Source organism: Symsagittifera roscoffensis, chromosome 8 (genome assembly GCF_963678635.1).
Source record: "Symsagittifera roscoffensis chromosome 8, txSymRosc1.1, whole genome shotgun sequence".
NCBI classification, from domain to species: Eukaryota; Metazoa; Xenacoelomorpha; order Acoela; family Convolutidae; genus Symsagittifera; species Symsagittifera roscoffensis.
Window position 1 is genome coordinate 49,078,787 of NC_087069.1, and position 23,296 is coordinate 49,102,082.

Below are 23,296 nucleotides of genomic sequence, written 5' to 3' on the forward strand. Positions count from 1 at the left end.
TTTTTTTCACCGATCATAAGCCAATTATAATTCTTTTTACACAAAAATCAAATCCAAATCATAGAGTTTATAGATTTCAACTAATTTTAATGAAATTCCAAACTTACATATAGTTTGGACAGCAGGAAAAAACCTTGCATTACCAGACACATTCAGTAGAAATACACCACCAGAATTACTTACACGAAAAACTACAGTCAAAATACCAAAAAATATTAAATTTTATCTCGCGAACGACGAAACATCACCCCGATTAGAATGTAAATACGCAGTAAAAACTGACATTGATCAATCACAAATAAATAGTTTACAACATTTCCCACTCTATCTAGATTGCCAAATTAATAACTATGAAGTTGATTTATTAGGTACATCTACGTTTAAACTAATTCCATACTCACAATGGATAAAAAATAACAATCAGCAAAAAAAAAATCAAACAACAACCACATAAAAAAGACCTTTTTCCACTAATTGAAAAAGAGAACTTAACCGATAAAACAAATTTATCAGGACCACAAACAAACGACTCAAAATATACGATAAATCAAGTTTCTAACCTTCATGACCCACTTGACACAATTTCCTCATCATAACTAGAAATTGACAATATTTTTCTCCCACCAACAAAAAAAATTACACTTGAACTTTTGAAACGAGAATAAAATTTCGACCCTGTAATAAAACAACTTAAATCATGGCACAAATATGAAACAAAACCAGCAAAAGCTGATACCACAATTTTAGGAAACAAACACAAAAATTTAATAACACAACAATAAATGAAAATACGGAACTTTTAAAATAACAATTAGATGATTCTAAAGTTCCCTGTCTCCTCTTAAGTATGATATTGATAGCATTCAACATTTCTCTTACACAAAATACAAAAGGACACTCCGGATCACAAAAAACATATTCGAATTTAACACAAAGTTTTTATTTTCCAAACGCTCCAGTTTGGATGAAAGTATTATGCAAAGATTGTATAAAAAGTCAATTGAACAAGCCTTGTCCAAATCAAAAAACAAATAGCACAAAAACAAGATCTTAAAGGACAAAATTTATACTTCAGTCATAGAATATCATTTGACACAAAAGGACCATTTTCCCCATCCTCCGAAGGAAATTCTTACATTATGGTCATTGTTGATGCATTCACGCACTATGTAGCACTCAACCCAGTACCACACTGTAATGCTTATTACGCTTACACAACACTCTACGAACACTGGATAGTTAAATTTGGATTACTCGAAATTTTAGTAACAGACAACGGTACAGAATTAATTAATAATGAAATCATCACACTATGTCATTTATACAATATTAAGCATAAACCACATACATCTCATGCGCCTTGGACAAACGGATTAGTTGAAGGTATGAACCGTTCATTACAAAAATACCTTAGATGTATCATAAATGGAAACGATACACGATACACAGAATGGTCAACAGATGTAAAATTATTTCCCTTATCATACAATTCACAAATAACGACAACTTCAGGAATGTCACCATATGAAATGGTTTTTAATCAAAAACCAAGAAAACCAATTATGTTCACAGCAAATGCCCACAAAAATGCACAAGGACATTGCAAACCAAAAGAAGATTCAATATTCTATAATCTACCATTACACACACACATGATGAAGATCATTTTCATCACCCACAAATTCTTAAAATAGCCTCCGGTACACACACCGAATGGATTTTAAACAGAAATAAAAAACAAAATGAAATCTACTAAAAAGTAACGAAGAAATTGTTACAAAGGCAAAACATCAACAACCAAATAAATTCACGTTTCATGCCAGCCACAGATTTAAAAATTGGAACATTGGTTTTAATACCTAATTTCCAAACCCAAAAAGGAATCTCTAAAAAATTACAACCACTTCAAAAAGGACCGTACCAAATAATTGCTAAACCCACTGAAGTAACATATAATTTACAGATTCAACAAAAAAAGAAAATTGTTCAACATCGTAACAATTTATTACTTTATTACCCGAAAGAATACGCCTTACGCGAATTAACCCAATTATATTCTTTCACCGGTTTAAAAGTTATCCGAAACAATACACAAATAGAAGAAGAAACAAATGTAAATGATGATAATCATCATAAACAAACTCAAAAATAAAGCACAGTTAGCAAAGATGTAAGACCACAAGACCCAAATAAATCAGAAAAAGAAAGAAAAAATAGTAAAATGATAGAAAAAATCTTACCACAAGAACAAAAAGAAAAATCTGAACATAGAGAATCATCACGACTTAGAAATCAACCACGAAAAAATTACAAAACTTTCATCCCACAATCTAAAATATTGAAGAAAGTTGAATTTCAAAAATGAACTTTTACTTCTTTAAAAAATTCATACACATCTCAATCAATTTGAACTTTCACATTTTCAAATTAACAAGCTGAAACATTCGCCGTAATTCTAGTTCAAATTCAGCCAATAGAATTCACTCAAATCAGCCACCTTACATATCTCTAATACCAACCTACTAGCCGACCGACATTAATCTTCAGGCATATCTATAACTATAACTTAACAACCTCCAGGTCAAAAATAAGCAACTTGCTAAAATTTGACAATTAAAGTAAATATCAAGATAATATTACAACCCTCCCCTATCTAATTATGCAAAGATCAACAATATTTTCCCAACTTAGCCTTCAAAAACCCTCCAACCAAAAATGGCAAATTAGCCTAAAGTAAAAAAGAACCATGATCATTTGGCCTAAAATACAAATGTTTCAAAAATATCCCAGATTACCCACCAAAAAAAAATAAAGCAAAGAAGACCTCCCGAGCGCCATAAAATAACTGTTTTTCTACAGTTAGCTCTAATATTAGCATAATTATTAGCATAAAATAACAGTTTTTCAGGAAGCTCAACCCACTTGTCAAAAAATCAATAAATAATCCGACCACACTTGAACTTCGCACCAGCAATTCAAAAAATATTCGACGAACGAATCATTTCTTACATGTTTTTCTCCTTAACAGTCAACACTTTTAAAAACTTAATCATAAACTTTTTCATTAATCTTTTTATTCTACTTAAACTTTTGATAACATTTTTTATTGAAACTTTTGAAGCTTTTATAATCATTTTAATAAATTTTTTGCAATATATTTTTAATTTTTTACACCAACTTAATTTTTACATATTCCCAACTTTCCCAAATCATTGACCACATCTACAGGTACGATAATTTAAAGTCTATTTAAATGATACGAACAATTTTTAGTAGAAGAGATTTTTTTTTACTATTCATAATTTTTCTCACATTTTTATCATACCTAATCATGACAATATGCAAATAAGTAAAAAAGGCAAAAGTTACATTCGCCTTAGCAACAATCCTTTTAAATCTATTCATCGAAGAATATTACAATAAACATAAATCTTCCAACTAAAAAGCCTATAAATCGGACACACTTTCAAAATTGCTAACCAACCACCGCCAAAACCGTCTTCACCGACGTTTCCCCAAGAAAACCCAATAGTAGCTATAAATACCCAAACCCCCAAACATCCAAACGCATTTCATTTCAACACAACCCGTACACTTTTGAACGACACGCCCGCTTATCTGAACCACTTGAACCAGTTCAGCGACAAGCATCACTAAGTGAACCAACATATAACTTGTATCCCACATTGCAACAAGATTTAAATCGAATCCGACACATTAGTCAAAACCAAAATACAATTGAAGTAAAAAGACAGAATATACACCCAGGAAGAAACAGAAATTTTCAAACTCCTAGAATTACTTTTAGCATACCTCAATCTTCAACACCATCAAGCTCAGAAACCTTTAGTGTTACAATACCAGATACTCCAACGCTAACCTCACAACAAAGTACATCTAATATTCCGTCAGACTATCTAGGATCAACACCAACATCCGCACAAATACGTAAAAATCCTTTTAACCCCCCTAATCCCAACGAACGACTACCTTATTGGGCAACACAATCTTACCCGCAAGGAGAACCAAACTTATTAAATGACCCAATAGATACTTCATCGGATACAGCATTATCAACCTTACGAGAAACATTATCATTTCCCTCGACACCATCAATAAGTCAAATCTCACCATCGTTTTTTCCATTAAATATTCCAAACAATATTGACGCTCGATACAGTGAACAATCTACCAATGTACCCCTAAGATTAGATTGGAACACATTTGTAGCAACTCCTCCATTATTCGGACAACATAACGAAAGCAACCGACTAAACAGTTGGGCACTTAATTGATTACAATATAGACCAGATATCCGCGAAAATATCCGAGAACACAACGTTCAAATATTACAACAAAACAGTCTTCAATCTTCAATTAAAGTTGGAAATAACAGTTAAAATTAATAATATTGTACAACATCCCTATCCATTAAATCCACCAAACATAACAGCTCAAACGTTACCACCACCATTTATAACGACTGAAGTAATATATAAATACGATAGATATACAAAAAACACAATCGGAAACATAACATTTTCTAACCCGTATTCTGGATTATCATACACATGTATATTTTAAAGATACTAACATTTCAACACATCTTTTCCCTAATATTTTCCGACCAAAACACAAATCCATCTCCTTGCACAGGACCCCAGGGTTTATTAGTAACACATTATGATTGTGAAGAAAACGAACAAAAAACACTACACAAGTATGCAATAAATCAAATAACACAATGCGAAACAGAACCACAAGCTATAGAAACTACAAACTTAGAAGCAACATTGTATTCCAAAGCCCGAGCAATGACAATCACAGGATATAAGTTTACTGCAACATTTTCCGAAAAGAAAGTACATTGTTCTTAAGTTTCTCACGGGAATAAAAACCGACTTGATCACGAATCATTTTACCAAAGTAATAAAGAAAGACTTTTACATCTCAGCCCCGATGATTGTAAAAACGAACTACTCAGATTAAACCTAACAAGAAATAAACACTCAGACAGAAAATTAGTAAATTTCCAAGTCTTTGCCGACTCTGTACATCAAGCAGAACTTGAACGATATCAATGACATATAAAACTAGACAAAAATTACACATATAATGGGGCACACGGACTTTTAACTTATGATATACACGAAAAACATTGGATACCACACATTGGGTTAAATAACCCTTCAAACTGCAAGGCAGACACAAAAAATGAAGGTTATCAAGAAATAATGTTTTTTGATTGGAAAATACAACTTGAAAAAAAAAACAACTCACACGAGATTTATCAGATAACAAAACGATCTATCAAGGAATTAAATTACATTGTTAAAATGATCAAGGTTATTGTGACCCCACAACAAGAACCCAAGCAACAATCCTTGGGTTTCCCGAAGATACATGCACTACGTTTCAAGTAGCAAAAATACACGCACGAATGATAAAATTTCATGAAAAATATTTTATCGAATCAATTCCATACGAACAAGTGAACCCATCTCGCAAAAGAAGTTTTAATTTCAAAAATTCACACAAAACAGAAAATAAATTAACACGTTTTCAGAGCTATCAATAAAGAGAATTTGCATGTAAATATACAAATCCACTTTACAAAACACAATATTCAGAAATAATTGTCGAACACAAAAAGGTTTCGACATGACCAATGGAAAAATCAAGTTTGACCCATATGCAATAAGTCACCAGATAAACGAAGGAACATCATACATCCCAGTGAACTTCTATAAAAGTAATGGCCGACCTGGTGGAAAACTAACGCCATCTGATAGTAAAAGTACACGGTTACAAGAAGTATCACTTATGAATAACACCTACTTTGGAAACATACACTATGACATTCTTTTAGACATGAAATTAGAACACAATTAGTAGAATCTTTCAAGAAATGTCACTTTCTGACTTAGAAACACTTCATCATTTATGCGAATTGGAAAGGACTCAAATTTTACAATCACTCGCATTAGCAGTATTAAAAATACCCTACGCAGGATATTTATTATCAGGAAATAGATCAAATTTTCTTGATTACGAAGGAAATATTTTATGTTTTCATACTTGCACCAAAAAAAAAATCACCATTATACGTTTTCGAAGATAAGCGTTGTTATAAAAGAGTCCCCATAATCTACAAAAATAAAGTACATTTTGTCGATACACTTTCAGGATGTACATACTTTTGGGATACCGCAGTCCCATGTGGATCAGAAAATAGCCACAATGTCGTACAACTAAACCCCGACGAAGATAATTACTATCTACTCAAACCATATCCTACATTAATGCAACCACTAAAGAGATTTTCACCAGAAAATATCAGAGCTATTGCTCGCAATCCAAATTTTAACTTACAATCAATTGGAATTTATTCTAAATCTGATATACAACATCCTATTAGAACACAACAATTTCAAGAACTACTCACACAAATGGTTACAATACAACGACAATCAATCGACCAAAATTTAAAAAAACTTGCCGAAACCGCAGGATTTGCAGACATCTACACGCAAGATTACAGCGGATATTTTAAAGATATTAAAGATTACATATATTTAAACGGTGAAAATTACAGACCGCAAGATATTTCACCTATAAATATTTTTAGTTTTGTAACATTAAAAAACTAAATTCTCGCCTTTCTAGGATGTCGCTACTACATCTTACAAAGATTGACTATCTTATACGCTATGTTTAATTTTATAGGATTTCTTTTCTCACGATTAAAAGGAATCTATAATACATGTGCTATACACACACACAAGTAAGCCGCCAAGCAAGTGTAGCACGTATAATATTTGCAGGATTTTTCGGAATATTTTCATCATCAATTAACAAAATACTTTTAGACGCACAAATAAAAGATTATAACACAAAATTAGGCACAAGACCAAATACATACGACGAAGAAGATAACAATGTTAACACATCACCTATATCACCACAAATACCAGCCCTACCACAAAATCACCCACTATCATTAGTTCCCTGAAGTTTTGGAAACTTAGCAATTACACATAACCCAAATTTCAGACAAAATACAACACAAAGCCCCATTCAACACATAACGCAAATCATTCACAAGATGATAATACATATGAAAAAATTATTGAACAACTCCATACCACCACTTTTCAGTCTCAACATAATCATTTTTTTAGCCCACGATGAGCCGACAAATTGGAGACCTCCATCGCTCAAATTCCCACTCAGCCAACCTCCAAAACCCAATCCCCATTATTCCACTTTTCGCTTTCTCGCCACCCAATTTCCCAGTTATTAATATACCATCAAGCGCGAATTCAGACACTAACTCAGATATTTCAGTTTTTCATACTATCTCACAATTTAACAACTCAGACATGGAAACTCCCGATGAATTCGCAGACTCCGAACCATCTCGATCTACCCATACCCAGACCAACCCCTCAATTTCTTCACAACCAACCTTTGAACCCATTCAAACCAGTCATCCACTCCCTCTTATGCTTCCCAAGTTACCCCAACCTATACCCCATCTCTTTCTGAAAGATCAAATAATAACTCCCCAGATACTGTACAAATCTCCTCAGAACTCGATATCTTTATTACCTTACAACAACAAATGACATAACCCCATACTCTTAGCATCCATCACTTGTCATCCATAAACACATCATCAAGCCCACCAACACCTACACCGCTATCAGATTACAGCCCATCATTAGCTGAATCATCCACATCCACTGAAACATCCACTAGCACTAACCGAGCTTATCGCACTTTTAAACAAAAATTCCCAAATCACCCATTCAAAACCAAACCCGGAACAGCCAAAGAAAATTTTTGCCACCCACAACACACAAATACAAACACCTTCCTTCAAATAAACTTACCATCTTCTCCACAATACAATTTAAATACCTCTACTACTAATAATGACACAAAAAATTTTGTTGATGAGCATGCTTTAATGCCAACACTTCCTTGGACATCCTTTTACCACTATACTAATCCTCTTTTTCTACCACTTAATAATACACAAGTTGAAAATGAAAAATGCAAAAATATACTATACAAACTCACAACAACTCTAACACCTCGACAATTCACATATGTTGGATTTAAAAAGTTACTAAAAACAATCATCGCACCCCGAGCTAACGATTTCACCATTGAATATTACGATCACATCATCATACGCCCTAACCAAGATCAATTTTTAGATGAAGACCGCTTTGCCAACCCAGAACTTACCAAAAAATTTTTCATTAACACATCATACCTATTCGCTTTTAATATTTTTGATAAAAAGCTCGATCATATAATTTCCGAAGCACTAATTGACACTCAGGCATACCAAAGCTTCTACAACCATTTTCAATTATTTACACGAACCTTTCACCTTCTTTCATCACAGGAACGCGATTTGCACTGTTCCCACGATATTATGTTACGCACTAAACAGACACAAACTTACACAAATTATCGTTTTATACAAAACCACTTCGATCTACACACACCATCACGACAACCCCACCATCGTTTTCAGTTCATTAACTCAAAATATAAGTCAAAATTTTTTCTTAATTTTAAATATTGCATTAAAAATACTAACCTCCACGGCATCCTCCGTAACTACCATCCCATCACCCAAATGTACATATTTTGCCCCATCAAAAGGACCTTCCAAGACGAAGAATCAAGACCCTTAATCATCCCGCATCCATTCATAAAACCTGTTGAAATCCCCATAGTAGAGTTTATTCACAATACTAAATATAATCACACAATTTTCAATCTAATACAAAACACACCTCATGAGTTCGCAGTAGGCACCGAAGAACTAAATATCATCAAAGCACTTGATTGCTTTGGCCACTGCTACAAACTAAAATTATCATACGCATACTAGCTAAGTTACTAACAACATCCGATATCATGCAAGAAATCTTCCCACACGGCTTTTTCCCCGACGACTAAGGTAAGTATAATTGAAATACCTTAACTAATAAAATCAATTTGAATTAACCATATTCTACAATGTTTGAATTCTTTTCTAGTCTTTTCATCACCATCATCTACAAAAAAAACGAAAAAAGAAAAATAAAAAAATATAAATTTGTTAAATTAAAAAAAGACTCATGTAAAACTCTTTTGCTAAAACCTATTTCTTAAAACATTTTTGCTATACTAAATTTTTCGCACTAAATAATGTAGAAATATTCACACCCAATGTAGTAATTTTTTTATAAATTATTTCACCAAGAAGCAGTTAAATTAAATTTATAGTTTTACACTTCCCCAAATGTAGTAAAATTCAAAAATCAAGCAACAAGTTCATAAAATGAGAAAGCAGTACTAACCTTTTCAATGTTTTCATTCATTCGCACAAGAATTCTATCCATACTCGCACAGCTTGCCCACGAAGATTGTTTAAAATAATGATTTTATGTTTCAAGTTTTCAATAACAACAACTCCAACTAATGACAACAAGTTTCCAACTTTTCTTAAACCCGGTTGGAATGGAGTTATACACTACACCAAACTAACCAATGCAAATTACTAAACACCACAAATCATAAAATAACAGCAGGAATAAGAAAAGAAAACTAACGGTACCCAAACCGGATTAACCCAGTTTAAAACTGGATAATTTAATCTTTTGAAGACTATTATAAAGTCAACAAAAGAAATAATAAAAAACACAAAAAAGTCGAAAGACAAACCCAAACCAAAAACGATTTGATTTTTGAAAAAAGGACACAACCAAAAGTAACACAAGAAAGACCAGAAAAAACCAACATGTAAAGTTAACACAAAACAGGACCCCTCAAAGAAACAGCACGAAATCATACTCCCACTCCTGGCCTAACCCACCAGAGAGGACGTCCTGAGCATGCTTATAGCCGGCCTAACCCAGCGCGCTATACCCACGCTTTGTGACCACACTCCTATTTTTAATGAGAGGTACTCACAGGTGAGTAACTCTTCAAAATAACTGAACTAAATTAAAACGCTTTTGTGAAAACAACTAATTAAGATAATAACTGAAACCAATTAACAAAAATTAGAAAATTTATATCATAATATGCAGTATATAGATCATACATAACAACAAAGGCGAACATCCAAAAGACTAGATGATCCCATCACAACTTGAACAAAAGAATGGCTCAAAAACACAACCGACATGCCGTCCACAATCACGACTCAAAGGATTTAGAGTACGACTTGACTTCGCAGCAACGGACTTCATTGAACCAGACCAATGACCACCTCGATGTTCAAGTATACGTGCAGATCCAAGTTGCAGGGCATCTCTTCCAAACACGAATTTCACGCCATTCCCAGACGAAGCTGAACACAAAACAGTTCTCCACAAATACAGACAAAAACTGACATAGCAAAGCATTTTGGATTTTGGATTCTGATTGATTTCATTGGGGATCACATTGGTTGTCGAATGACAAGAAGATAACTTCCTGTCCAACAATCCAGCGTTCTGGAACATTTCTCTTGAAGAGAAATTATGTCGACGACTCTAGCTTCCTGGAACTCTCTTCTCCAAGGAACAAGAATAAGAAAATGATGTTCGCCAAATACCAACGTTCATCGTCAAAAACAGCAAAAACTGACCAATTGTTTTTTTTCATTAGTAAAATAGTAAAAAAGTTATCATCGTTAGTAATTTTCATCATTATCAAAGAAATGAGACATCATGGTGCCAATGAAAATCTCAAGTTTATGTTTTCTGGACCTGGTAACAGCTCTGATTAGATATTGTTACTATTTGAAATTCATCAGTTGAAATTTTCTTCCTTATGAATGATATTTTTGTTTCATTTTTAGACAGAACTGCTAAAATGCAACCCCTTGCTTTCGTTTCAAAGAAATTCGCAATCACTTTTTATGAACATGACAAAATTCTAAACACTTGGAAATTTTCTCAACCGAGTTTTCGTTAAGCAAACAATAATTGTTTCTGATTCAACCTTTGAAAAAATTTATTGATTCATCGTAATTAGCACCCAGCGACTAAAAAAACGAATAAAAAAATTAAAATAGATGAAAAACGAGGTTTTTCTTTTTAGAGATTATGGATGTCTAATAAAATGTTCCAATCACATCTGTACAGAAAACTGTTTTGTTTTTGTTCTGATTCACAGTAAAAAGTTGGAGTGATTATCTGAGTTTTCCAATTATAGATTCTAAGTTTTCTCTAGGGCAAATATATTTCCTTCAACCAATTTGCAACGTTTTCTAAGATTGACTAAATATCCACTTGCGCTTTAATAGTGCGAAATATATAGCGAGGTAATTGTCCCAAATTGGCAATATTAGCAATGTTTAAACCCGCATAATTTTACGAAAATGAAACACAAGTAAAGTATCGTTTCAAATTTGAGATCAGGACAACAATATTTTTTGGCTGGTACAAACAAAACCCGTCAAAAACTCTCACTTAAAAAGTCGAATTTTGTCTGAAGAACGAAAAACCCCTCCGAGCACAAATACTCCGTTACTTTTGTTACGCAAGTAAAGACAAAAAACAATAAGAAAATAAACTAATGTAAACTCAAATCATTGTCTATTACGACACTCAAACATCAGAATTTACCTACAGACTCACATTTTCATCCGGAAGTGACAATTGTTTTCTGTTTTCTGCTCGCAATTCGCTACCTGTCCTTTCAATGTTTTTTTTGACATTTTTTTCTTTTTTTCAACTTTGTTTTTCAGAAATGTAAAAAAGGTTGGATCACTTTTGTTCGCTAAGCTTGAGGCATTGAGTTTTCGTTTTACGCAAAAAAAAACAAAGTTAAAAAACCTTCACAACACCGTTTGTCATTTGAATTATAACTGAGTTAGTTGATATACTTCAAAAAATTTCTTATCGGTTAATTAGTTAAGTTTCTTTCAAACTGTAGAGTATGTATTGAAATTTATAGCGTCCTAATTATTCAGCAAACACAACGAATGTTAGTAAAAATTTGAACTAAAAAAAAATCAGCATGTTCAATGTTTTTGGAATCGTTGCATGAGCGCAGGATTTTTGTTGCTGTAAAAAAGGAAAGATTGGTTTTGCAGATTTTAAAATTCGCGATAGTTAGAATGCTAAAACTAGCAAACAGTTAAATTGCTATTGCATCTTTACCAACCAACATGATGATTTATTTTTCTCAGTTTTATATAAGTATCAGTACCTCGTCTGAACATGCAGCCAAGATGATAAATTTTGCTTCGAATGCCATCAATCGATCGGTAAGATTTATCTCAACAGGCTCACAATGAATGATTGAGTTCAAGCTAAAAAGTTAGTAAAATAGTTATTTGAAAACAATTATATGAAAAACGTTATAGAAAACATCTGTATCACTAATTTTTTAACATCTCATTGTTTAACAAAACTCAAGAATTCATTTCCTGCAACCATAAATTCTGTAGAAAATCTAGTTTAAATTATAATTTGAGCACCAAAACTACGATAAAGTCCACGCAATATTAAGTTAGCTGATTGGTTTGGTTTGTTCGTCAGTATTTGGTTTCCTTCATGAATGGAATACCTCCGACTTTTATATACATGTCGATAGTTGAGTAGTCCTTGTCAGGAAGGTCGGCAAAAAAAATTGGACCGGCAAATTTGAGCGAATAGTGAGTTCCTGCCTGGACTGAGTTGATTTCCGTTCACTATCATGAGAGTTTTGTCGCGTTTCAAAATTGTTCTAAATGCTAGATAAGCTGGAAAAATGACTCGAAACTGGTTTTTCACTTTCTTGCATCGGTTAACAAGCTCAGTATTCTGCAGCTTAACCATTTCATTTTTTCGATATAAATCAAAATATTGTTTTTGGCTATTTTTCAAACGGAACGCTCAAAAATTGTTGATGCACGCTCTCCCATGAAAAATAACTACACATTATCCGCCAGCGGTGCATCAATTTTCCTTGCTACTAAAATGGTGCAACTGGTCATGTGAAGTCTCCTTAGTAAACTTGACATCAAATGACATATTAAAAAGATTGTGATATTTAGCCGAACTCATTGCACGACTACTGTTGGAAACAAATCTAGAGCCTCTATTGTGTTATAGTTTGTTTTTTGGTTGTTAGTTGTTGATACAGGTATACCTGCATTGGCTAGACCATTTCGGTAATCAATTATTTCATACAGTCGAAACTTTTGTTAACGAAACGGTTTGTTCGATTTGTACCCACCCAAGTAAGCCGTATTTGTGCTCATTGTCACAATCATTCAACCAAATTGCTCTCTGGCAAAAATATCTTCTTTTCACCAGCTTTGTACACCAGTTGCGGCCAAAAAAGTACCAAGTAAAACTTCAATATAACATTAGAATGCTGCTGTTTTCAACAGATTCGTTTCTATCGATGAAAGTGCGAAGTCTGTTTCTGTCATTTTGCGCCTATATAGGTTTGCCTGCCTGATTTGAAACTGATAATGTTTTCTCGGTGCTCTGACATAATAACCAAGTCATTAGGAGATTGTCTCAAAGAAAATCTAGGTTTATTACCACTAATTAGATCCTTGTCACAAGATAAGAAATCACATGCAATTTTACCAAATGAATGCAATTCTCCAAAGACAGCTAGGATCCGCTTACGTTCCGCGACATCGTCAGCCAGTAAAACTAGACGGATAACCCTCATAATAATTTTTTTGTCAGGCAAGTCATGTTTGTTTTGCATCATTACCGTGTGAAATGATTTTTTATTAACAGAAATAGCATCAGTCGCTGATTTTTTTCTCCACTCGAGCTCATCGTGCATTCGGAAAACAAATATGAAAGGGGATTTTTTACCAAATTCGGCGTGTCTCGTTCGGCTGCGTCTGTAGCAGGACTTCGCAGGACATTACCATTAAGTTGAACGATGCATGCTACAAACTCTAAGTGAGTTCGTTGAAGATCACAAAGTTCGTTTCTGTCACGTAAAACATCAAATTCAAGCATGGGACCATCAGTGAATAAAATGAACCAATTTTGCGAGTGATTGGATTTTCAAATGTAACGAGTAAAGGAGGTCTTTCAAAAAAAGTTTTTGAGCTGTGGGTTGCTTCAGTCGGTGATAAGTTAGAAATCTTTTCGCACCTTGATGAAAAAACTCGAGCATTTTCTCAGTGGAGTTCGTTTGCTTGAAATGAGATTTCTGTTATTCTTTTTGTCGTTTTTTGTTGTCTTTCTTTTTTCTGATCAACTTGTTTTTTGATTGTGCTTTTTAGTGTGTTTTTCATGCTTGCTTCGGTGTTTTCTTCCGAGTTGCTATATCAATTAACTAGGGTGCTGCTTGATTTTGTACCTTTTTTCTGACGATACTTTAAAAATCCGAGCTAATGAATTGCTAGTAGTCCAATGCCCATAGCCAGAACCCCGAAGCCATTACCCCGCTGCCTGTAAGGTCCTGAGAACTGTGGCATGTTCGCTTGATTATGATAGTACGCCTGCATAATCGGAAAACCTTTGAAAATTCAAAGTCAAAACAACTTCTCCTCTTCCTTCTTCCGGTAATGGTGCAAGTTTACCAGTTTCTATTTGCACCTTTATCAAAATGCTCAGGATAATATTCACGAGGTGTTTTTATAATTCAAGTTGCTGAAACTTTTTTCATGATTTGGTTCAATGCTGAAAGCGTTACCGTTTTTCACTGTTCGATTTGTATCAATGACTCCTAATAACGGTACTTTGATGTCATCTACAATCTGACAACGAATCATATCTAGGTAGATAAACATTATTTGCATTCCAGCAGAGTTATCAACAGAGTAGTCAGAGATAAGGTTTTGTGATGTGAGAGTGCTATGGTTATAACTGGATTGTTTATAACCAATATGGCTGTATCTTTCCTTCTCGTGTACGGTTGAAACCTCAATCTTTGGGAATCTGTGGACTCTCAAATGTACTGTCTTTCCAATAATCCATCCATAAGGAAAAATGTTTGTTAATGGAGTCGACACTGTAAATGAAACTATCAAGATCAATCTTCCGATTGATTTCGCTGAATTGTTTCTCCGTTTCAAAGTAATCACCCTTTGTGATTTCACCTGTCTCTCCATCTTATGGGCTAGATATTTTACCTTTTCTCACTGTAAGTCTTGCTTTAACTTTGTATGTTTTAGCAGTACTCTTTTTTGATATCCATTTCATTGTTGAAATGAGTGGGAAACATTTTTTCTGTCAATGCAACTCTCGATTTACTTTCTAGATCAATATTGTCGCTGAAGAGATTTTCGAAGCCCGCTATCGAGTTTCCAAAGAAAAATTTCATTCAGGCTGATGACACCATTGTAAAAGTAAATGAATTTTTTTATTTCTAATTTTGTCAGACATTGTTCAGGTCATTCATTCCTTTTCCAAAACTTGATTAGTTAAGGCTCATTAATTTTACCTTGTATTGGTTTTTTATCAGCGTCGATGAGTTTATAAAATGGTGCGTTTCCTGTTTGTATGTCGAAAATTCCGAAAATTTTTACAGGGAAGGATTATGTATATCCTTCGACGTTCTAATAAAATATCCATTGTAAAACTTTGGTAGGCGAACTAGTATCAGCGATTGTTGCGCTCTCAAAAAATTTCGACAAAAACAAACGTTTTGATCACTTGTTCGCGGCTAATTTCATAACCCGGTTCATTCTCGAGTTACTTGTGTTGAGAAAATGTCGAAGCTTATCATTGTAGGAAAGAATCCGTTTTTCCTCCAAATACCTAAAAATCAAACCCTTAACTGATTGAATGTTCCTCTACGCGACAGCCGATGTTTTTATTACTTTATGTTGTAAAAGTTTCTACACCATTTTTTAAATTATGTTTTTGAAAGATCCCTTCAATTTAGTGCCCTCTTTACCCAGATTTTTTGTCTGTTTTATTTTAAAGATCTGCAGTTGATATGACATAAGTTGATTTCAATGGTTGTACACGAAACACGAAGAAAGCGGGACATGCAACCTAATGTAACAATAAGATACTTATTGTTTTCGTTGTAACCTCCAAGTTTATGAACATACGCCAGATCAATTGACCATGTTTCGTTTATGTCAAAAACTATTAATTGAGACGCTGTGTTTTACAACGAAACGTTTGGTTTTTGTATATAAACGCCCCCAATGTAAAAATTGTAAGTTTTGATTCCTTTTTTGAATTCCTTACACTTCCAAAGAAGGCTAGATTTTTACTTGTAAACTTGTTTTTCTAATAATTTTTCATCAGCTGCTGTAAACTTACCACTTTTATTTTTTTGACTTCGTCCTCCCTATTGTTGCAGACTCTGAATAGTTATCGGGCGTTCTTTACGCTTCATTGTCTTCTTCCCTTCTTTTTCTCTTCTTCCCGTTTGGCTTTGTGCGCTGTCAGTTCTCCTTAACTATCTGCAACTGTTCTATTGGTTCTGTCTTTTGTAGTTTTTGAGCAGGAACTTGTCGACTTCTTTTGGGAGAAACGATGGCTGTAGATGTTGAAGTGGAATTGTGGAACCTCTTTTTTTGCTTCTATTGAGTTTTTTTGGTAATCATTGCCTGAACCCCGACTTTGGCGTACTTGCTGATAACCAACTGTTCGACAAAATTGAGAGAACTCAAAATCGTAAGGAAGCAGGCTTGTACAATTTTTTAATTTGTTGCTGTATACTATACAATTAAACTGATGCTTCAATACCGGTTGGAACTTTGTTAACGTGTTTTTGTTTTTTATGACTTGCTTTGATTTTTTAAAAAATTTTCTTTTTTTAGACTTGTCTTTGGACTTATAGACTTTTTTTTAGATATTTGACTGTTTTTGCACGCTGAGGTTTAATTTGGTCCATGAGGTGTAATTATAACATATTTACTAATTAATGCTTCATCAGGCTCGGCACTTGTTTCCAGTTTACTTCCTTGTCTTCAGTGAGAAGGAGCGCTTCTTCTTGCGATTATTTTTTGTTTTGGCAATGTTACTTGTTTCATGTGTTAGTATGACTGGAGTAAATGTTGTTGTTTTTGTTGTAATTGGGGTCCTAGACGACTCAAGTCGGTTTTTTGCCGTTTTTTAGGTTTGATGGAGTTATCAAACAACAGATGTACTGCGTATGGTTGTTCTCTGATTTATTTATGCTTTGGATTTAGAGCAATTTATTCTGCTGCCATTTCTATGCTGTCAAAAACTTGAATCAAACATAAATTACAAGTCTAATAAGATGAGATCCTTGTTCGCTCTAAATCCTTGCCAGACATTATTGAAAACCAAAATTTTGTTTGATAACCAAAATTCTGAAAAAGGAAATTCTGAAAACCAAAATTCTGTTGAAAACCAAACGATTAGTTGCGTCCAATAAACTTTATAGATACATTAAATTGGTCAAACTAAAATGAAAGTCAATTGAGACATAAACAACACTTCTGATTTGGAGACAGAAACATCAGTACAAAACTTCCAAGATTTTTGTTCGTTGCCAGTTTTGTCAAAAACGTAATTTGTAACTATACTTGCACCTGGCTCTTGAAATGCTTTTTCAAAAAAATTCAGATTGTCGATTTGGTCTCTCTTTCTCTCTCTCTCTCTTTCTAAGTACGACCCATTATCTATATCAACTCTTTCTTGAGAAGTTGGAAAAAACATATGCTGATGCCATAACAAGAAACTTTCTTATTCTGAACAAAAAAACTCTTGTATCGAGTATAACCTGCGTTATAAAATTAGTTATTTCATTGACCTTGTCATTTATTTCATACATATAACTGACTTTTTCAGCCTTTACTAACTTTTGAACTTCTTCAGGAAGGTCACAGTTGCTGAGGACCATTTGTATTCCGGGGTGACGTTTGGGAATTGAGACTAGACTGGGAAGATGAACTTCCTATTTGCTTGCAATATTTTGATTATAATTGTAAGGTTGAAACTTGATGAATTGATCAATCAATGGAAAAAATCTTCTTAAAGTATACAACTCTTCTCCAGATAGTGTAATTGATTTTTTCAGCTGAACCACTTGACTTTGGCATTCAATTCGTTCAACTCTGGGCAACGATTTTTTTATATCACTCTCTGGAGACATCCAAAGTTCTCAACTTTGCGATCCAAATACTTTGCAAGAATTTCCGACTTCTCTTTCCCTTTCGGGTAAAAAACGGCGATAGGATTTCGCAAAAAACTTGGAACAACCTGATTGAGGTTCAAATGTACATAATCACCATTTTCTCAATGAATTCCGTGCAAACATTTTGTCAACCAAGTTCAGAACGTCTAGAGGTACAAAAAACAGACAGTCGCTATAATCATAAGTTGCAATGGCTAAATTTTTAATTAAAAAATTAAATTTATAGCAAAATCTTCCTAAACTTAGCACGACTGATCGTTCACTCAACTTTCTAACAATTGATAGTCGTCTGGTCTCGTTAGTTCGACAAATAAACAGAATTTTTCGCCACTCAAATGGCCAATTAGGCTTTTGTTACAGTTCCAGGCCAGCATATAAGAGTAAGTGGGACGAGTGTTATAAACTTCGTGAAGAAAACCTGCGGAATCATGTAAAATTGCATACAGTAGAAATATTTTTGAATTTCTCAAGTGTTTTTACAAGGAAAACCCACCTATGCCAATATGACCTACATATGGTCCAAGTATGATGACTACGTCATGAGTTTTAGCATTGTAATTTCCAGCGAGTGGAGTTATAAACAAGGAAGTAGATATCTCTCGGTGGTAGATATTCAAATAAACAGTTGGCAGTTTTTGATACTTTGAAAGTTTGCTGAAACAAAGTCTGCTTTTTGGCACCTTTTTCAACCAATCTAGTGTCGAAGTCGAACAAGAAAAAATCAAAATATTTTCATAGGTAGCAATCGTCATATCATTAGCTTTTCTATATTTGGGTTTCGCATATATACACCACTTATTTGTAAAAACTCATTCAAAAGAAAGTGTTCCGCGCAAATTTGACCATATTCTTTAATTGAAACTTTTTCTCATGTCATGATTAAAAGCACAAGTCGATTCTGAACATGAGTTTTTTGTTTTTGAGTTTCAACTTGATTATTTCTGGCGACTTTTTGTTGCGAGTGCTCGTTGCATGTTTGTCTGTCCCACTTGAATCGCTGCTAATAGCTAGCTTTACCACCCCAATTGCTGTGCTTGTGTCCATTGCTCTTGTTTTATTTCCAATGACCTTAGGATTTCTCAGCATACTGTTAATCCCTGCTGGTTGGCACTTGCCCCGACCAATTCTTTTTAGGGACGGCGCGTCCTAAATTGGCGATTGTCTGAGGAGTTTGTTTTATCGACCCCACCTGCAAAATTGGGATTTGGTTCCCAATTCGTAAAGACGGTGCAATTACGTATCCGTATTGACACTCTGTTATGTGGTCGAGTTTTCTTGGTGACCCTGTTCTTTTTGATTGGCTCCGACACTTCGTTTTCTGATGATGATGCTGACACCTCCGAGTCGGATGCTGATGACGCTGGTATTTTACATCGCTCTCCCCTTGCTTTGGGGAGTTCCCCTGTTCGTTTTTCAAGTTAACAAGTGTTGTCTTTACCGGTTGTTTTCTGTGTCAAACAGGTGCTTTGTACCAGTTGTTCTGGCTGCTTATTTTGGGGTTTAATCTTTGCAGTGCATCTGCTCTGATTTAGTGGCTGACTCTCAAGGTTCTTTTCTCTGATGTCTTTTCTTACCTTTTTGTAAGGCAGTCTTATGATATTCCAACAAAGAAAATTTTGGTTTGCTTGTTATGGCTGTTTGATGAGATTTTATTTGCCAATTTACCCTTGTGAATCTCGAGCGGCAAAAAACTTTGTAGCATCGCGTGGTGTAACTTTCATTGTTTTTGTTAGTTCAACTGCATCCGAAACCAATTTGTACGCTGTGTTTTTGTGGATCTGTTTCCATTACACTTATTCGTGTTTTTAAGGTTTGTAGGAAGCGCTCCACCAAACATATTGTCATCTACCAGTGCAAACAGGAGTTCATTGTTGTTTTCATCATGATAGAATTGAAACAATTTGCTTTAAGCGTTTGAGCCTTGTTGCACCTGTCTTTCTCGGCGCCACAGTTCTCATTCTAAATCTCTGCAAAAAAAGTATTTCCGTTTCCGGTGTCATATTAGTAACTACTTTGAGGTCGGGTATTTGGGAAACCTAACTATTTGTTTATTTCGTCCGGCAGCGAACCTGAAAAGTTTTTTTGATTATCCTCATTTGGTTCTACACTTTTAAAGAAATCAAAAGGTTGTTTTTTCCTATAGCGGCCTTAAGATTTTCAAATTGTTACATCCACTAATTGCAGTTTTGTTTCATAGCCAAGATTGTCCGGTGAATGTACTGGAACGAGTTATCCTCCGCTATATCAAGCATTGCTTTCGTTACCGGTTGTATTAGATGCATGCGTTCCAAAATTGTATCGCGTATTAGGGCAGGAATGAATCCACTGAATGACAAAGCAGAAATGAGGAAGGCAAAGATTATGATAGTCGCGAGTTCAGACTTCGTGTACACCTCCAAGTCTCTGTTATGGCCTGATGATATAATATTGGCAGCGGTCGACCTGGACCTAATGCAGTCTGAGTCGATGGCAAAACGGGTACTACGACAGACAGAAATGAACCCAATCACAATCATATTTACTGGCATGAACGACCATCTACGCAGTAGGGGTTTCCTGAGCAGACTCAGAGAGCCTACGACAGCCGAAGGCGCTGTATCGCCATCAATAAAGGATATCCTCGAATCAATGGGGGAAGTAATAGACACCCTGAAAGAAGTAATAGGTGCCTTCACCAAGATAAAACCGAGAGCCGTGAGCCGGCTTTGCTCTCGGAAGGGAAGTATGATGTGATCAAATCTGTCCCAAATTGCGGAACAGAGATAGAGAATCTGAGGCCACTTAGGGCTGAATTACCTGCGGTGTGGTCTGATATCTCGAATGCGATGCGAGGATTTAAGAACCATTCCCTACACATGTTAGTGTTAGACGAAGTATTGGGGTTTGAACTGTTCGACTTCAGTCGACAACTCAAACGGAAGCCAGGAATTGACGATAACCATCGAGTAATGTAGTAATGTCAAATGTTTTTTGGTTTCGAGGAATTGAAATAAAGGAGGAAGGAGAGCGAAGAAAGATTTCCAAGAAGGAGACCAGAGCTCACTGGGAAGCGATGGTTTTGAGAACCAAACCAGAAGCTAACCAGTGGCTGCACTTGACCCTCGAGTAGCAGCATGCTGCGCGGATGCTTTCGAGCGAGGCCCAGTGATGATCAGGAAAATCAATGCCTACCTAGTGAAGGAGGTAAACCTGGCCGAAAATGCTGACGAGAAGTCAGCCGAGCTCGTAAACCGAGTGTTCCAAGTTACCCTGGAGGCTTTCTGGATACAGAGGGTGAAGGGAGAAGAAGGCTTTGACCGAACTGACAGCATGCTGGAAGGGTTAGGAGCCAGACGACCGCGTCCTTCTTGGCGAAATTTTACCCCTCGCATTCTCGATATCTGATAAAAAGAATTCCACCAAGCAGACGTAGAATCATCGATCGTTGAGTTACCAGTCCTGTTCGTGACGTTTGGAGCAGAGAACTTTGCGAAAGGACCAGCGATACTGCTCACCTGTGCAGAAATTGCGATTAGATGCACTTCTAACGTTGATCGCGATAACGCATGGAAACTTGGGATAATTGATGAATTTGACACGCTATCCGGAGCAGATGAGAGAGAACTTGAGGAAATTCGACGCGAAGCGATCTACGGATTCCTGGAACAAGATAAGAGATTTGAGACATACTCTTATCTAGTACTTCCTTCAGCAGAATCGCTTTGAAACAGGAGAGGATGAAACTATTCAGAGGGAGGAAGACGTGCGACGTCATGTTGGGGGCATGCCCCTGCTAACTGATCTGAGCTTAGGTATTAGGACCGATCCCTCAGCATTGATCAGAGGAGCCAGGGAGTTCGTGAGGGTCATATACGGACCCGCAGTCACGTTTGCGTTCTCTGATGTTAATGTGGAAGCATACAGGAGGTCGGTACTGCACCTGAACCTCATATCAGCAAAGGACGTGAGCGCGCTGAATTGATGTGAGCAGCATGTACTGCGAGAGCTCATGAGCGAAGACCTTTTGTTTGCAAAGGTATCGGAGCCAGAGATGACGGTCGGCAATTTTGACGATCACTTCCGAGACAGGATGGGGGAAGTGGACAGAGGGTACTAAATATTCCCTAAGCTCTGGATTCTAAGACTTACGACAAAACAAACTGCGAGATCACAAGAATTATTTGACTGACTGCAGCGTACCATAAGGTGAGAGAAGAGACGAAAGGCTGGGTTGATAACAAGAAACTGCCGGAGGAAATCCCTGAATTTCCTCTGATAAGAAGGATGCTGCTCGAAGCAGTCTCCGCAGTGCAAACATCTAGGTTGAGAGAATTTGAGACTAATGAAAGGAGAATGGCGAAATTTTCTGAAACGATGGACACGTGTTTTGTGGGCAGAAATGCCGCACTGTTGCAGTATACGCAGTTTGCTTACAGGGATGAAGCAACGAGGAGACGAATGAGCAATGCAGCGACTGGGAAGCCGGGGAGGTTTGATGAGGAATGGGCAAAACTGGATCTAGCGCCTATGATGATGAGAGACAAGGCTGACTTACCAGAAGCCTCCGTAATCTTAACGAGTGTAAAACCAGAGTTAACGGTGGGAGGAACACTACAGACAAGAACCAAGCTAGCACCAATCGGCTATGACGAAGTCAAAGTAGTTCATGGAGAGGAGGAAGATCAGTCAGCTCGCGGACTACTTGTACCGAAATTTCCTGATGGGGCAAGAAGTGAAGAGCAAGGGCCCTCAAGTTCAGGAAAGAATCCAAGACGAGACGATTGGCAGGGAGAAAGCCGTCGATAGGAAGAACCTATGCAACAGGACCCCGATCAAGCCGAGAAAGAAGACGATAAGGCTTCGACAGGAGGGATATCCAGCCTAGAATTCAATTTCCTCAGTGATTTTTAAAACGACACGGAGACGTTTGAAGCGACGACTGAGCCGGCAGACGAGGGAACTTCAACGCTGGAACCCCCGTCGGCCTTCATGGGAACGAACCGGAACTTGCCGGAGAGCAGTTCTCCGAGAAATTCTAAAAATAAAGGTGCAGAAACTCCTGATGGAATCACCAAGGAGAAGAAGAATAGAAGGCACTGCCAGAGTACTTTTCTTGGGAACGTTGCCCGAAAAAGAGTGGGAGGTGCATCATAGAGACCATGAAAATAGGACAGGATGCAGAATGTACAGACTGGCATTCATGGAAGAGGTCTGGACAGTAATTCAGAGCTACGGA

The 23,296-nt window shown here is 35.9% G+C and overlaps 1 protein-coding gene across 1 annotated transcript in view; it reads left to right on the forward strand.

Annotated features, from left to right (window-relative positions):
- The first annotated feature begins 4,027 nt into the window (after positions 1-4,027).
- LOC134853232 (protein dpy-30 homolog) overlaps positions 4,028-23,296 on the forward strand; it is a 104,082-nt gene continuing 84,813 nt past the window's right edge. The window contains exon 1 of the mRNA XM_063869200.1: positions 4,028-4,040. The gene's annotated coding sequence lies outside the window, so the exon portion shown is untranslated. The remainder of the gene's footprint in view (positions 4,041-23,296) is intronic.